This window comes from Notolabrus celidotus, chromosome 8 (assembly GCF_009762535.1).
Source record: "Notolabrus celidotus isolate fNotCel1 chromosome 8, fNotCel1.pri, whole genome shotgun sequence".
Taxonomy (NCBI): Eukaryota; Metazoa; Chordata; class Actinopteri; order Labriformes; family Labridae; genus Notolabrus; species Notolabrus celidotus.
In genome coordinates, this window is record NC_048279.1 from 8,370,021 (window position 1) to 8,387,720 (window position 17,700).

At 42.5% G+C, this 17,700-nt stretch overlaps 1 long non-coding RNA gene across 1 annotated transcript; it reads right to left on the minus strand.

Annotated features, from left to right (window-relative positions):
• Window positions 1-9,806: 9,806 nt before the first annotated feature.
• On the minus strand, window positions 9,807-10,918 carry LOC117817954. The gene is made up of 2 exons (XR_004632271.1): window positions 10,496-10,918; window positions 9,807-10,268 (listed from the first exon to the last, which is right to left on the minus strand). It is a non-coding gene; the product is annotated as an uncharacterized LOC117817954 (long non-coding RNA).
• Between the last annotated feature and the right edge of the window lie 6,782 nt (window positions 10,919-17,700).

Below are 17,700 nucleotides of genomic sequence, written 5' to 3' on the forward strand. Positions count from 1 at the left end.
CAACCCTAACCCTAACCCCAACCCTAACCCTAATCACAGCCCTAACCCTAACCCTAATCACAACCCTAACCCTAATCCTAACCCTAACCCTAATGACAACCCTAACCCTAATCCTAACCCTAATCCTAACCCTAACCCTAATGACAACCCTAACCCTGATGACAACCCTAACCCTAATGACAACCCTAACCCTAACCCTAATCACAACCCTCACCCTAACCCTAATCACAACCCTAACTTTAACCCTAACCCTAATCACAACCCTAACCCTAATCACAACCCTAACCCTAATCACAACCCTAACCCTAATCACAACCCTAACCCTAACCCCAACCCTAACCCTAATCACAGCCCTAACCCTAACCCTAACCCTAATCACAACCCTAACCCTAATCCTAACCCTAATCCTAACCCTAACCCTAATGACAACCCTAACCCTGATGACAACCCTAACCCTAATGACAACCCTAACCCTAACCCTAATCACAACCCTAACCCTAATCACAACTCTAACCCTAACCCCGACCCTAATCACAACATTAACCCTAACCCTAATCACAACCCTAACCCTATCCCTAATCACAACCCTAACCCTAATCACAATCCTAACCCTAATCATAATCATAACCCTAACCCTAATCACAACCCTAACCCTAATCACAACCCTAACCCTAATCACAACCCTAACCCTAACCCTAATCACAACCCTAACCCTAATCACAACCCTAACCCTAATCACAACCCTAACCCTAATCACAACCCTAACCCTAACCCCAACCCTAACCCTAATCACAGCCCTAACCCTAACCCTAATCACAACCCTAACCCTAATCCTAACCCTAATCCTAACCCTAACCCTAATGACAACCCTAACCCTGATGACAACCCTAACCCTAATGACAACCCTAACCCTAACCCTAATCACAACCCTCACCCTAACCCTAATCACAACCCTAACTTTAACCCTAACCCTAATCAAAACCCTAACCCTAATCATAACCTTAGGGTCAGGGTGAGAATGATTTTGTAACAGAATAAATGCACACAATCGGGCAATTATAAGGCTTCTCATAAAAACAGGTCAGATCAAACGCAGCCATGTTGGAATCATTTTCCATGACTATATGTGATTTTCCAGGACATTTTACCTTTTCTCCCATTTTCCAGGTGTTTTCCAGTACTGGAAAACTGGTCAACTGTTTTTCAGGTTTTCCAGGACGCGTGGGAACCATGATATTGCCCTCTGCTCCCACCCCTCACAAACATATAGGCTACTCACATACACACACTTGCACCTTACCCCCCGTTTTTTTCTTTGAAGAATCAAAATGATCCAACAAATCTGAATGACCTCAGAACTTTTAAAACACTGACGGAGGTAGTGTTAGAATAACGGGAAAGATCTCACATATAATAATCGTTGAGCCTGGACGTACCTGAGCATGTCCCTGTATCTGTGTGTGTATGTGTGAGTGTTTCTTGGTAGAGTGTGTGTGCGGAGGCGACAGTCACGGGAGGGATTTTGCTGGAGGGCAGATTTATCAATCGATCATGTAGATTTCTCAGATGGATAAAATATTATAAATTAAAAGCCAATTAAATTCATAGCAGGTACTTCAATTATATTTACACAGCTGCTGTAGGCAGTATATAATCAATGACAGGAAGTGTCTGCATTCATTTTTGTTTGCATTATTTGTTCCTGTGGTTGAAGAATGGCATGGTTTTATCTATGTTATAAATCGTTGACAAACATCCACTTCAAGGCATTTTTTCATAGGTTGGGAAGGTTTTAAAGGAGGATGGCAGGAGTGTATACAAAGTGTACATACAAAAATGTATGTACATTTATATTGAATTCATACAATCCATTGCATCTAGGTAACAAAAGGAGGCAGTGAGGCAGGATGTGGGAGCCACAGGGGAGCTTTTATTGCAGTCTTTTCACAGTGCTCAAAGTGGTCACCTCAAGCATGAATAAATAGTTTTACCTGTGGCAAAAGCTTCACAGCGCATAGAAAAATAAAACAGATTTTTTAATTCAGTCTTTTGACACATACTGCACCCTTTGTTCAGGATGTTTTTGTGTTTTTTTATTATTATATTCATTATAAACAACCTGACTGAAGGGAATGATTTAACCTTTAACATGAATAAAAATACTCTGCGGTCACAAGTTAAAAACAAGAAAATCTAACAAAAACTTAGTACACAAAGGGCCCGATCTACTAAAGGTTTGCGTGTATAAAAACATGTGCAAACTTGATAGCGATCGCAAAGCTGACGTACTAACCGGGAGCACCGAGGATTGCGTCTGTCAGTCCACTGTGAGCAAAATAGCACTTGCTATCCATTTAGTGTGTTTGCCTTCATGAATATGCAGAATACATGCAGATTATCAGAATGCGCAAAATACTGGGAGGAGGAGATGCAAATGTAATCATTCAGCACACGCAGTGTGATTTATCAAACCTTAAGTTTTGTGGTGTTTTTGCGTCTATATTTAGCACGTTAGAAAGGCAGGTCTAAACTGACACAGCGTTACGCACACATGGCTGTGGTCACTGTTGCCAGAAGGAGGCAGAAATACAATGACAGACGACGGAGAGAGAGAATCAGCTGTGCGCATTGTCAACACATTTGGGCTGTCAGAAATAAAAATAGTAGAGACATATCGTCTATCCAGCAATGCCATTTTTGAGCTACTGGATGACCCAAGGGCTGATTTGAAGCCAGTCACAAAAAGGAGCCATGCCGCATCTCCTATGGAGAAATTCCTTGCAACACTGCATTTTCTTGTAGTAAAAAAATAATAAAACAACACAAATTCAAAGCAGTTCAGCACCACGGATAGCGACCGCATCATTCTGACACCCACTTTAACTTTTTCAACTAATGAGAGCACAGTAGGTCACTGTATCAACAGATATAAAGTTTAGTAGAATTGGTACAGCGGCCCACATGTTCACATACAAACAAAAAATCTATATGAAGTACTCTCCTGTCCCACCGTACTCCTCAGGAGGTTTTTAATTTGTTTTAACTTGGAGAATGAGCGCTCAGAAGTTGCAACGGTGATGGGAAGAGTCAAAAATAAAAGGAGGGTGTTGCAAACCTCACTCAATGCAGAAGTTACTGTCGGGTGGTTGACAATGAGCATTTTTGCCAGATTCGCAACAGACTTTTGCTTTGGTATCTGGTCCCTGAAAGAGGTTCTAAAATAAAGTAGCTGGCCAGGAAAGCTGGGGGCGATGGCCTGACTGTAATGCTCACTAAGCCACCAGGCAGCTTGGTGTAACTCCTCATCGTGTGCTTGCAGCAGTGTGTTGGGGTAAATTGCCTCAAACATGTTCACAGTTCCATTTAAGCTGGTGAATCTTTGGGACAGTTGCTGGATGATGATATCAAGAGAGGCATTAAAAACGGTCACCCGAAAGTTTCTCTCTCTGTCAGTGAGGCGACTGTCCTCATCAAAGTGGCGCCTAACTTTTCTGGACCTGGTTATTTCAAACTGCGATTGACTTCCCAATTTAATAGCTAGAGCAAGAGTGGCTAACTTTTGAACTAATTAAATGTGTCTAATATTAGAAATGCGCTGATATTGTAATATGGAAAACATTTTCCTTTTTTTCTTTTGCGGATATCTTGCCATCTTCTTTTGATTTCATCGGCAGATCTTCTGTTTTTTTCACAGCTTTCAGCTTTTCACAGATGGTCTCCCAAATCGCTCAGGTGTCTCTGCTGGAGTTCACCGATGTGTTTATTTGCCTCCTCCACCAAGACCTCCAACTCCATGGCTTCAAACTTCATTTTTTGTTTGCGGCCACTCTGCTCTCTAAAACTCTCCATGGTGACAGCCGATAGCACACGCAAAATCCTCATTAAAATAGGGCGGTCTGTTCCACTTTTGCACTTGTTATCATTTGCGCATGCAATCATAGCAGATCACCCGCAACATGCCCAGAAGTAGCACGTGCAATGTAGTTTGCACACACAATATAGCGCTCGTTATTTGAGATCTTAGTAGATCAGGCCTGCCTTCCATTCACATAAGAGCCATGTGCATCATTTGGACTTTGTGTTCATGTTATGGGTCTAATATGGTGGCCCTGAAGGGGCAAAATACAACAACATTACAGAAAACACAACTCTGCTCACTAATGGCAGGGTTGAGTCAACCAATCCCTGTATGGCAAGGGATAAGACAGGGCTGTGTCATCTCCGGCCGGTTGACTTCTGAACTCTTGCTGTGAAGGTTAAAGGGTCAGCTCAGCAGGCTCAGCAGGCTCTCTTTGCTCAGGTCCTGTGGTGTTAAGCGTCCCCCTATGATTTCTGCTTATGCAGATGATGTAAACAATTTTATCTCCAGCCAGGGGGACGTTCAGTGTCTGCAGAACACCCTGACCCTTCATGAGAGGTGGGGAAAAAGTGAAGCTTTGTTGTTGGGTTTGTGCAGGGATCAGACAGTGCCAAGTCTGCTTGGGGGTCTTCAGTGGGGAAGGGAAGGGCTGAAGTTGTGGGATATTTTTTGGTACCTACGTTTTTTAGAGGACTCGGAGGGATTAAAGAAAATGGTTGCTTCCGCAGTTGTAGGGGAAGAGTTTTGGTTGCCAATAACTTAGTTGCCTCAACTCTCTGGCACAGTCTTATGACTCCACCAGGAGGTCCGATTGAGGACATTCAGAGGGCCATCCTAGACTTTTTCTGGTCCAGTAACCTCTGGATCAGGGCAGCAGGCCTCCGCCTGTCTGTTGCTAAAGGTAGGCAGGGGCTTGTTATCATCCAGACCAAGACTGCCTCCTTCAGAGTTTGGACAGCACAAAGACTGCTTTACAACTGTGGTCCCAGCTGGCTGGATACAGCTGGCCTGCTGCTGAAGAGAGCCAGAAGCTGAGGCTATGACAATTAGCAGTACTGTTACAAACTTGTGGGTGTGGACCTTTCTGGTCAGGGAGGCTCTCACCAAACTGGGCCACTTTATTAGGATGACATCTTCCCCTGTGGACTTACTGAGCGAGATGATGTACATCGCCTCCACCAGACTGGTCCCCAGGGTAGTGGGGAAGGTTTGTGCTGCTCGGCTGCAACATTAAAGAAACCAAACTCTGTGTGGACAGTGGACTGAGTAGCAAGTACAGCCTCCTCTCCCTCAGAGCCCCTCACCTGGACAAGTTTCTGGATGCAGGGAAGAAGGCCATTTACCAGCTTTGTGTGAAGGTCCTGAACATCCGGTCTCTGTCAGGGATGAGAGTGTCAGGGGGACTAAGTTCTTTGGTCCAGCTGTTTTCCCAGAAGGCAGCTGCCCATTGAAAAAGCGAACAGCTGACCTCCAGGGGAGGATCGCACACAATAGCTATGAACAGACACATACATACAGACACATTAATCGTGGGCTTGGAGAGGAGTGTTTGTTGTGTTCTCAGAATGATACTCTGGCACATTAATGTGTTGAGTGTTGGAGGCTGGCTCCTCTGAACTGTTAAAATAATGGTTTCAGGCATTTGAGGAGCTTTTTTCCTTTGGTCTGTTAAATTTTGGCCCAAAGCACTCTGTGAGGCTAAAGAACTGTTCACACACAGATGAACTTTCTATCCGGCTGTGCTAAGTCGGCCATCTGACTGACCCAAAGGAACAGGACTCAGGGTTCTGGTGGTCTGGATCTGGTGGCAGCTCTGCAGGGTCTACTAAAGGCCTGACTGAGGGTGGAGTTCTCTTATTACCAGATGATGGATGAGGTGCAGGCCTACAGTCATGTGTGGGAGGGGTTTGTGCTCTGTGGATGGGGATGGAGAGCTGATTTTTCATGTTTGATATGATGTAAATGTGTTTTTGTTGGTGAGTTTTTTCATTTGGTGTTTTTTGCTCTGAAGCTTCAGGTTATAATTCAGGTGGGCTGCAGAGTGCTATTGATGTCATGCCCTGCCTCCAGAGACTCGTTGCACTCCATTTATTTTGAAATTCCAATTAATGAATGCATCTTCTTGTTACCAATATGCAAAGTTGTTAATGCACAGTAGATTTGAAAATGGATAAAAGAAGCTTTTATTCCCAAACTTAGTACCTCGTGAATATCTTTGCTGGTCTCTCATGAAACTGTGAACAAAAGTATTCAATCCATGGCAGTTTTTATCTGTTATGCATAGCCTTTGCTTTTTTTGTTGATCATGAACCATGCAGTGCTTAAAGTCTGCAGAGAGGGGGATGAATGAATGAAGCACAGCCCAGACATATAAACCTTATAGAGAAAGTGAGAACACCAGTTTGTTGAGTAGCCATCCTCAGGTATCCTACATCACATGTACAGTATCTCATAAAAGTAAGTACACCCCACACACCTCTGCAAATATTTAATAATATCTTTTCATGGGACAACACTGAAGAAATGAAACTTTGATACAATGTGAAGTAGTCAGTGTACAGCTTGTATAACAGCGTAAATTTACTGTTCCCTCAAAATAACTCAACACACAGCCATTAATATCTAAACTGCTGGCAATAAAAGTGAGTACACCCCTAAGTGAAAATGTCCAAATTGGGTCCAATAAGCCATTTTCCCTCCCCGTTGTCATGTGACTCGTTAGTGTTACAAGGTCTCAGGTGAGAATGGGGAGAAGGTGTGTTAAATTTGGCGTTATCACTCTCACACTCTCTCATACTGGTCACTGGAAGTTCAACATGGCAACTCATGGCAAAGAACTCTCTGAGAATCTGAAAAAAATAATTGTTGCTCTACATAAAGATGGCCTAGGCTTTAAGAAGATTGCTAACACCCTGAAACTGAGCTGCAGCACAGTGGCCAAGACCCTACAGCGGTTTAACAGGACAGGTTCCACTCAGAACAGGCCTCGCCATGGTCGACCAAAGAAGTTGAGTGCACATGCTAAGCGTCATATCCAGAGGTTGTCTTTGGAAAGTAGATGTATGAGTGCTGCCAGCATTGCTGCAGAGGTTGAAGGGGTGGGAGGTCAGCCTGTCAGTGCTCAGACCATACACCGCACGCTGCATCAAATTGGTCTGCATGGCTGTCGTTCTAGAAGGAAGCCTCTTCCAAAGATGATGCACAAGAAAGCCTGCAAACAGTTTGCTAAAGACAAGAAGACTAAGGACATGGATTACTGGAACCATGTCTTGTGGTCTGATGGGACCAAGATAAACTTATTTGTTTCAGATGGTGTCATGCGTGTGTGGCAGCAACCAGGTGAGGAGTACAAAGACAAGTGCGTCTTGCCTACAGTCAAGCATGGTGGTGGGATTGTCATGGTCTGGGGCTGCATGAGTGCTGCTGGCACTGGGGAGCTACAGTTCATTGAGGGAACCATGAATGCCAACATGTACTGTGACATACTGAAGCAGAGCATGATCCCCTCCCTTCGGACACTGGGCCACAAGGCAGTATTCCAACATGATAACAACCCCAAACTCACCTCCAAGACGGCCCCTGCCTTGCCAAAGAAGCTGAGGGTGAAGGTGATGGAGTGGCCAAATTTGTGTCCAGACCTAAACCCTAGTGAGCATCTGTGGGGCATCCTCAAACGGAGGGTGGAAGAGAGCATGGTCTCTAACATCCACCAGCTCCATGATGTCATCATAGAGGAATGGAAGAGGGTTACATTGGCAACCTTTGAAGCTCTGGTGAACTCCATGCCCAAGAGGGTTAAGGCAGTGCTGGAAAATAATGGTGGCCACACCACATATTGACACTTTGGGCCCAATTTGGACAATTTCACTTAGGGATGTAATCACTTTTGTTGCCAGCAGTTTAGACATTAATGGCTGTGTGTTGAGTTATTTTGAGGGGACAGTAAATTTACACAGTTATACAAGCTGTACACTGACTCCTTTACATTGTATCAAAGTTTCATTTCTGCAGTGTTGTCCCATGAAAAGACAGAATTAAATATTTGCAGAAATGTGAGGGGTGTACTCACTTTTGTGAGATACTGTACGTCACCACCCTGAAGATCTGTCTGTTATTGGCTCATTTCACACACTCAAGTTCACGTCACTGACACATCTTGAACAGTATCCGCAACTCTGTTCATTCACACATCCATAAATGGGGGACTATGTTGTTTCTCTGAGCTTATGGCATTGCTACCATGTCGCTCCTCATTTAGAGAGTGGCCATTGGGTGAAGCTGGCTTGTTTTGTGTTGTTTTCCTGGTTTGGAGAGATTGAGTTGAGTGGAAGATGGCAGAGACAGACCGTCTCAGATAAATGCTTTAGCATTGACGTTTTTTTCTTTCTCTCATTTTCTTTTTTTAGTCTCTAGTTGTTTTATGTTGAAAAATGAGCTATGTAATAAAGCTCTAGAATAAGTTCAGACAGGAAGACTATACCCTGCATGCTATTTCACAGTTCATTTCACTTCATTCATTGTGCTCACTCTTCTACACATGCTCACTCTTACATGGTCATCAGCCGTTTTCACCACCTGGAAATGCCTATCCAATAGCTGTGCAACACAACCTCATTGTTAGCCAATCATTTTGCTGCTTCCCATTTTAAATATGGCTCTCTCTTTCTTCAGTTCATTCATTCATTCATTTGATATGTGCGACCCTCAACCTCAACCTCCCCATCACCGCCCAGCTTTGGCAACTTGATCTACCATAGATGACATCAACTGCAATATCGCTGTCTCTGCCCAGTTCTTTAAGTCCTTCAGCATCATCAGCCTTAGACAACTTCTACCATCTCATCTACACCACCAAGTCTTCTCAGTTTTCTATCAGCTCCTTCATGTCATCAACCCCAGATATCTTCATTGGCAACACCTCCACCACTGGTATCTGAACTCCATGGGGGATTAGATTTGTTGCTGCTCAGAGCAGACACCCTTGTATCACTCTATCTCCCTGTAGAGTTGAAGCACCAAAGAGACTCTGACGATAATTCAAGATCACCCAATGTTTGTAAAATAAATATCTTTACTTCATTAACTTTTCTCTCCTGATTGATCTAAATTGACTTTGTTTGGGTCATTTAGTTGTTATTAGGTGTTTACTGTTGATGGTAGTTTCTTCTTTGGGTTCTAAAAAAGTTCAGTTTTTTTTTTTTACTTTTGCATGGTTGACTTAAAAGAAATCTGACTCACGAAACCCTGACCTCAGTATTGTTAGGCTTTAAACCTAACTGACACCCCGGCATATTGTCAACCTGTTACACTCTGTGGTGTGCAACCTTTCCATGAGTATCCCAAGAAAAACACCTGATCGTTTAGAGGTGGAGGAAGGCAAAGAGAAAGTGTTGGCTGAACTTAGCCTTCTCATTCTGCTTTCACAAGAGAACATGGTAAGTATAGTACTTGAGCATTTTCTGAAGCGGCGATTGCAGATATTTTCTAAACTTTCAATGAACTGCTTTTTCTAAAGGAAGGTGCTTGAGTAAAACCAAGAGCTAATTCACACAAAATGCTTGATGGGAGGTTTGGCAAGGGGGAGCTGACAAATGAATAATACAAATAGGTGAGAAACAAGATGACGTCCCGCCAGATCAGTTAATTTTTCCCTCACTGAAGGGAGCATTTGTGTCGTGTCCCACCTCATGCAGACGTCTGGAGGGTCAATGATAGGAATCTGTTTACGTCTCTTATTCTCATTCCTCTGTTCATCTCAAATTGCTTCTTTCTGTCTATTTGTCTGCCTCTACCATTTCCCTCTGAACATTCTAGGAATGTTAAGAAGATTTTTACTCCAACAGAGGGACAGTTTTATTAAATATTGTGAATCCATGCAGCTGCAACTCTAGAAATGTAGGTTCAAATCAACCCTGATGTGTGTAAAACGGAACAAAGAAAAAAGAAGAAATGGAAAGAGATTTATTTGACATTTTGGTCTCTGCATCAGGCTTCAAATGTCAACCAGAAACAATCATCTTTTCAGGTGAGCGAAATCCGAGAACCTGGCAGAGCATTTATCATCCAAGTCTCTCTCTCTTCCTAAATGTCACTCTGATTCCAGCCCGCCTAGTTCCGGCCACAAGCTTTATCAATATCCATACTGAAGAACAATAATAAAAAAATCATACTCATAAATCTGACAGACATTGAATAGGCAGGGAGAGATAGATTCTGGAAATGAAGCAATAACTCAAAATGAGCCATTCATGCACTGAGTCAACACAGCTGGAGAGGAAGGAGCTAGAAGAGAAGTTTACGAAGTTTCTGTGGAAGCACTAGGACGAGGTGTTTTTTTCTTCCACTGACTTTAAAGATGCCCTGGGTTTCAACCTGGAGATTTGATCCTCTGTAAAGACAGGTCTCTCTTCTGAAAGCAAGAGTTCTTGATTTTATAAGAGGTCAACATTAAGGCTGGTTTTAAGGACAACAGAGTTAGTAATCTAGAAAAGTCCCAGTGAGTAGCTTTCAGATGGTTATGAACAGACTAATACTGATGCCTAGAGGTGGAGTACTGTACTTAATTACTACCCTGATCCCATAAGAGCTGGGACTCTGTGCAAAATTTTGATAGATAAAGAATCAAAGGTGGCCTACCAGGACGGGTTTGTTGGTGCTCTGCTGGCAGCGTGCAGTGCGTTGTCTGATAGGAGGTAGAGGACTGAGGTGGCTGGGTTGGTGGAAGACCCCCCCCGAGCATCTGAATGCGGCCTCCTGCAGCATCCTCTGTCAGGTGCTTCTCATGGTAGATAGACGAGCTGTCTTCACAGCGCTCGAGTCTTAGCCAGTTGCGCCCAGAAGTGTTTTTGGAGGGTTAGCCGCGGTTGTGGTCATGGAGAAGCTAGCCTCTCAATCAAGTCTGGAAACCGGCCTTGATGCACCATCTCGGACCAGGATGACAGGGGTCGCTTGGGAGTGGAGCTGTGGACTGGGCCAAGAGCCTCTTTTCTGGTGCAACCTCAAAGTCACCTGGCAGGGCATCCAGGTCCAGTGCGGCAGTCGCGGTGCTTGGAGCTCTCATACAGAACTCACCTCTGCCACTGGATCCTGGTGCAGTGCACTGTCACACATATGGAGGCCATTCAGGTTGCTTGTTCTGAGGCTACGGAGATGAAACCTTCAAGCAGTTGGTCTTTGCTCTGAAGTTATATAAGACCTTTTGGATGATTTGGTATGAAGTCTGGCGGCAGCATTTTGAACTAATTGTAATCGATTTGGAGAGGTTTTACTGAGACAAGTGAAGAGTGAGTGGCAGTAATCTAAGTGGGAGGAAATAAATGCTTGTATGCTCATTTCCACCTGGGCTGTGGATATGATGGGCCTAAGCTAAGCAATGTTTCTCAGGTGGTAAAAAAAAGGAGCAAACCAGATTGCTCACATGTTGGTAAAAGCTTAAAGATTGTCCAATTGGAACCCCTAGGTTGTGGAGTGTAGGTTTGACAGAAGCAGACAACAAACCAAGATTTTGTTTTACTACTTGTACTAAGTGGTCAGGGGCAGATATGAGTACTTCTGTTTTATCAGTGTTCGGTTGTAAACAGTTGTCTGACATCCAGTCTCTGATGGCGCTCAGGCAGCTCAGGAGGTTGGACAGGATGTAAATATTATTTGGAGTAAATGAAATGTGTACCTGAATGTCATCTGCACAACAGTGGTAAGACATACCTTTGAAGCTGTTGATAATATCGCTGAGAGGAAGCAGGTGAACAAAATTGGGCCAAGGACAGAACCTTGAGGAACTCCACAGACCAAGGGTGTAATTGATGAGGAGTAGTTGTCCACTGTGACAGAAAAAGTCCTCTGCGTAGCTCCCGTACCTACGCAGAGGGCTGCACATGTAGCTGACCTGCACCTCCTCCAAAATGTAACTACGCATAGAATCGAAGTGGACTGCAAGCCCTGTGGTTGGTCTACTCTGCGGCATTTTATTTCCCACATTTACAGCACTTCCAGGGTCCCGGACATCTGCAGCTCATCGGCCATGTATTTCATCTCCTCCTCTCTATTCTTCATGTAATCATGTCTGTATGATAAACAGCAACATGTATCAGCTGTAGATTAACATAACACGCTCTGAATCTCTGTGGAAAAGTAAACAGAAATTGTAGCGGGGCCAGAATCAGGAGACCGGCTATCAGAGAGACCGCACTGCCCTCAAGCGTTTCGGCGGAGAATTGCTGAGTGACACGGACACATCGACCCACAAGTATGTGGTGCTCATGTCTGCGTCAGCCCCTGCTGCTTAGGGGCAACGCAGAAGTATAAATCAGGCTTAACAGGTAAGAGGTAATGAGAGTAGTACAGAGAACCACCAGTGCTCTGTGAGGTAGTCAAGGTCACTTAACTTTAATTGGTTAAAATGTTCGACCAGAATTTATCTTATAAGGAACAGGGAGTTTATATATTTAAAATTAATGTTCAACATTTAAGATTTAAAACTCAAGACAATGACTGCCTCAGTTTCTGGCTCTAGTTTGGCATCAGAAGCGCTCACGTCCACAAACATAACAAGATGTTTCTTTTCTCTGTGTGTAAAACTCTCCGTGTAAGATTTCAGCTCTGCCTTAACACAAAGCCTTCTCATGCAAACACTGACACACCGGGGACTCCTCTCGCATCGTAAAGTACACAATCACGAACATACTGTCTTCAGCACTGCCTTTGTGCGTGCCTCCAGCACACAGCGCTGTTTTAGCTGCCTGGGTCATCTTTATCTCACTAAAACACCTCTCTGCCCCAAGGTGCCGCTTCTCTCTCTGTGTGTGTGGATGTGAGTGCGGTCAGTTTACAGCATGTCCCAACATATTTATCTGTATGTATGGATTTATAGCTGGAGGGATTAGAGTTAAACTGAGGTTATGTTTGTGCTGACTACATCACTGTACAAGCTCTCTGCTGTGTGTGATATTGTGTCTGTGTTTGTACTTTAGCTGTGTTGTGATGCTTGTGTTGTGTCGCGTGTGTGTGTGATATTGTGTCTATGTGTGTGTGTGTGTGTGTGTGTGTGTGTGTGTGTGTGTACGTGTTTGTGTGTGTGCATCTTCCTAATGCAAAATGACTTCCATTTCTACTACTTTTCTGCTGCTTAACTTGAAGTTAACCCTATACATTTGTGTGTATGCATGTGTGTGTGTGTCCTCTGGTACTTTCTCCATTGAGAAAAGTCTCATACATATTGATTTTCTATTCTCAGGTATGAGGGGGAATAATTGCCTTGAGAGCTCAGTACTCAGATGCTTTCATTGATTGCTGCGCTAATGCTCATATTCAGCTCCATCTCTTCGTCTGACCATACTTTCTCTCTCACAATCTCTCTCACACACACATGGAAAGTTATTCACACATGCACTTTCTCTCATTGTCAGCCTAATTCACTTGTGCTCTCTATCTCGGCTTGGTCTGGTTCGATATCAGCTCAATTGAGCAGTTCTTCATCATCATGATGGAGCAGAGCCAGTCTTGAGGTTCTGTTATGAAGATTAACACATCCCTGATGGGAATAATTAAAACAAGTTTTAAATTATGACCACGACATCACCCACTGATTTTTGGACAGCTGTCATTAAACCTCAAACTTGGCATGGAGTTCATCACCATCTTATTTTGTAAAAACAGTGGAGAGAGTTATGGTTAGTGAAGTCTATGCTTGGCTAATTCATGATCTGGCTCGTCCAATATTGACCACAGCGTATCCCACAGAGTGAACTTCTATATGCAGTGGTAGCTGACCAGGGTATTCTCACATGTTGAAAGGACAAACAAAAAAGGTGCAGGACCCAAAGTGCAGACAAAAAGGTTTGATACAAAAGGAGATAAAATAAGAACTTACTGATAGCAAAAAGTCCAAAACACAAAATCCACACAGTCGAACAGAAAATCCCCAAAATCACGGGGAAGGCCACAAAGAACAGCACAGGAAGCAGATAAACTAAACACACAGAGAAATCAACACAGGTGTGGACACAGGACAAAGGTGAAACTAATCAGGTTAATCAAAAAAGGAGGGAAACACACAAGGACAGGAAGTACAACTAAACTGGACACACAGGGATCAAGAACTACAAAATAAATCAGGAAACAGTGGAGACTGAACAAAGAAGCACAAGAGAAAACACACACAAGGAATACAAGAACACAAGAACACAAGAACACAAGACCTGAAACACAGGAAATGGCAATAGTAATACAGAACATGAAAAATATGAAACACAACTAGTGTAACAATGATCAACAAAACAGGAGAAACAAGTAACACAAAACTAGGCAAAAACAGAACTAAACAGAAGCCACTCATGACAGATACTGTATTAATCAGACAGAGATTGTGGGAGTTAATCTCCCTCACAAACTTTCTTTGGAGTGATTCAGAGGAAGTTTCCAGCCAATTACAAGGGAGTTTTGCTAGCTTAAGAGTGCTAACTTTGTCTCAAAACTGGCGGCCATTGACACTTTTATTTCTAGCTGTTACCTGACTTTCTTATGTATTACCAGGCTGTGTTAAATACTTGATTCTGATTGGTGCAAACCCGATTACAAACATTAATTCACCACAAAAGTGACACCAGGGACAACCTGATCATAGATTAGTTATCAAATCAATCTGCAGCACATTTCCTCTCTGTCTGTTGACACTGTGGGAAAAAAACATTAGTGTCCATCGTAAGCACAGACATGAGAGTAGCCTGAGGAGCTACTGGACCCCAATCATCACCGAGAAGAGAAGTGGAGCAACATCCTGTCCTGTAATCCAGACAACAGTAACAGAGCTGGTGAGAGCATATGTAATCTGCTGATCTCTACAAAGTCACTTAAACCAGAAGAGGTAGAGATAACATCAACGATGTTCAAAGCTGAGACATTCGCCTCATTGAGGTTATTGTCATGGTTGGTAGCCGGGTAATAAGGGGAATAATGTAAAGTGATTGGATAGCAATGCCAATTTGAATCCCTGTTGGAATTTGCATAACAACCCATTCACTATACATTACCCCTTACATGCTACAGCTCCTGAATGTTACTGTAGTCTGGTCATTAAAGAAAGGTCCAGTGAAATACAATGAGTTAAAAAGAGATAAATTCAAGTGTGTTAATAACTCTTATCAGATGAATGAACTACTCTAGTACTGGAAATGTCCAAAGGTACTATTGAACTGTATGTATTTCTATTTGTATCATAAATAAGCAGCAAAAGAGATAGACTAAATTAGATAACTGGATGAATGCATTTTGAAGCAGATGTTATGATATTAAAAAAAGATTATTGAAAGCAAATGACGGACAAAAAGGATATTAATTTTGTGTAATAAAGACAGAAGAGCCTGCTGACTGAACACAACTAATGCCTCCTTTCACTGCTTTTACTGTAATTTAACAGGACACCTTATCTTCTGACAAGTCTCACGTCTCAAAGTCTCAAACATTAAACACACTGCAGAGAGAAATAAATTAACACAAGATGAAAAGATTAAACGTGTTACAGGGTGGTTAAAGCAAAATCAGAGATGTGAGCATTTTATACTGTTCTATAATGTAACCTTCATGGAAGTATTTACCCTCTGGTCTTCTTATTTACTTTACCACAATTGTTATTGAATGCATGTTTGTTTTTAGCTTGATATCTCTCTGTTTTCTTTGATTTTAACATATTCAATACATGAACAAGGGGCATGTGTATCTGAGTTGGTGCCGTGTTTATGTGTAAAACTTCTCCTTGTGTCACATGGCGTTCTTTTCATGTATACCCCAAGCGGCAACCTCCAGCCGCGAGAATTGAAGCCAATGCGGAAGTGTTAAAAACTGCAGTTTCTCGAGTGTCCGCTTGAAGTACCGGAAACCACATACACACCCATTCAAAAAACATCAGAAATAAACATATTTACAGCCTGGTACAAAAAATGAGTTTAGTCTGGATAGCTCATTTCTCGATCGGCACACACTGTACAAGGGGTGAATTTTTTCATAACATGGCAATTTCGAAGATATGAAGATTACGAGTTTTCCATAATAAGAGGCACAGCTGACTTGATTGACAGGTGAGAACACTGTAGCTTTTGGCTAGGAGGCTCAAAGCCAGCCTCTTTACCTCACACTAGCTCGACAGAAGTTAGGTTGAGTTCAGCATTTCCAATATGGCTCCCACTGACGATTGGCTTCAAAACAGTGCTTCAGAAACAGATGGGTGATGTCACGGATACTAAGTCCATTATTTTTTACAGTCTATGGTATACCCTCACACACACACACACACACACACACACACACACACACACACACACACACACACACACGCACGCACGCACGCACACACTGGTGGGACCTATCTGTGTCTAGTGTAGAGGGTTTTCTTATTGGGTCGTAAACTGGAGACCACATATTTGGTCACATCACCCTACGCTTTCCAGGTTAGCAGTCCCTGGTTGTATGCAAATGCCATTCTCCCCCCTGCGGTCCGTGTGTGTGTGTGTGTGTGTGTGTGTGTGTGTGTGTGTGTGTGTGTGTGTGTGTGTGTGTGTGTGTGTGTGTGTGTGTGTGTGTGTGTGTGTGTGTGTGTGTGTGTGTGTGTGAATTGAAATCATTTTGTAGAGCGATAAAATGTCACAGCAGGTTAGCAGAGCTTGGACAATCGTAAAAGGGAATGTGAAGGAGAAACAAGAGAGGGGGGTAAAACCACGAATACAGAGGACAGGAGGGGAGGGAGAAGGCATACATTCAGGACCTGATTCACAAACAGATTAGTCAACATTTGCACCTGCTAAACCTGTGCAAACGAGAGAGAGAGACCACTTACTTCGTACAGTGTACACAAAGGGTTAAAGCACCCTATTCTGCTCAACAAATAGCATCTCTGTGTGCAGGTGGTGTTTGCACATTTTGATATGAGCTAATGAGCCCATCATTTCCCCACAGACAAATCTGTTACATAAGAAAAAATTAAAGATATAGTTTTGTTATTTCCGAACATGGCCTTATTATTTTTGTAAAATATATTTTTGAGTACAAAAAACGTTTGAATTGTTTCCATTTATTGCATCAGCCAGCACCTATAAGACATGCTGTTATTGCTGCAATACAGTTCCTGTGGGCAAATTTAACCCAACAAGTCAGTCTGCTAAAAGTGTTGTTTTTGACAATAGCAGGCTTATTATAAACTATCAACAAAATAAATGAAATACTCAACACAGCTCAACTCAACAATTTATATTACACCTTATGCAGCCCAAAGGGCTTCAGAAAATAACAGAGAAAGAAAACAGCAATGGTAAAATTATAAAAGGCAGGATTATAAATAAAATATTTAAGAATGAAATAAAGTCAACACAGTAAAATAAGTAAGAGTGGAAAGAAAAGTTAAAAATAAGGTAGCGTTGACAAAATCAGATGAAAACATGAATTAAATAGATAAATAAATAATTAAATAAGATAAAGAAATGTTAAAGAAATTATTATAATAATTATGCAGTCCAGGAATAAAATAAATTACTCCAAATTAAAAGCTAGAATAAAAAGGTAAGTCTTAAGTTTACTTTTAAAAAACACCTAGAGAGCTTGCTACTTTGATGTCCAGAGACAGAGAGTTCAGAGTTAAGGAGCATAAAAACAGAGAGCTCTCTGGCCGGTGCTTGTGTGAGTCACACGAGCAACATTTAAATGGGAAGCATTCGAGAACCTGAGTGATGAAGCTGGAAAATAAAAGGACAGGAGATCAGTGATGTATGGAAGAGCAAGGCTATTAAGAGCTTTAAAAACAAGTAAAAGCACTTTAAAATCCATTATAAAAGAGACAGGGAGCCAGTGCAGGGTTT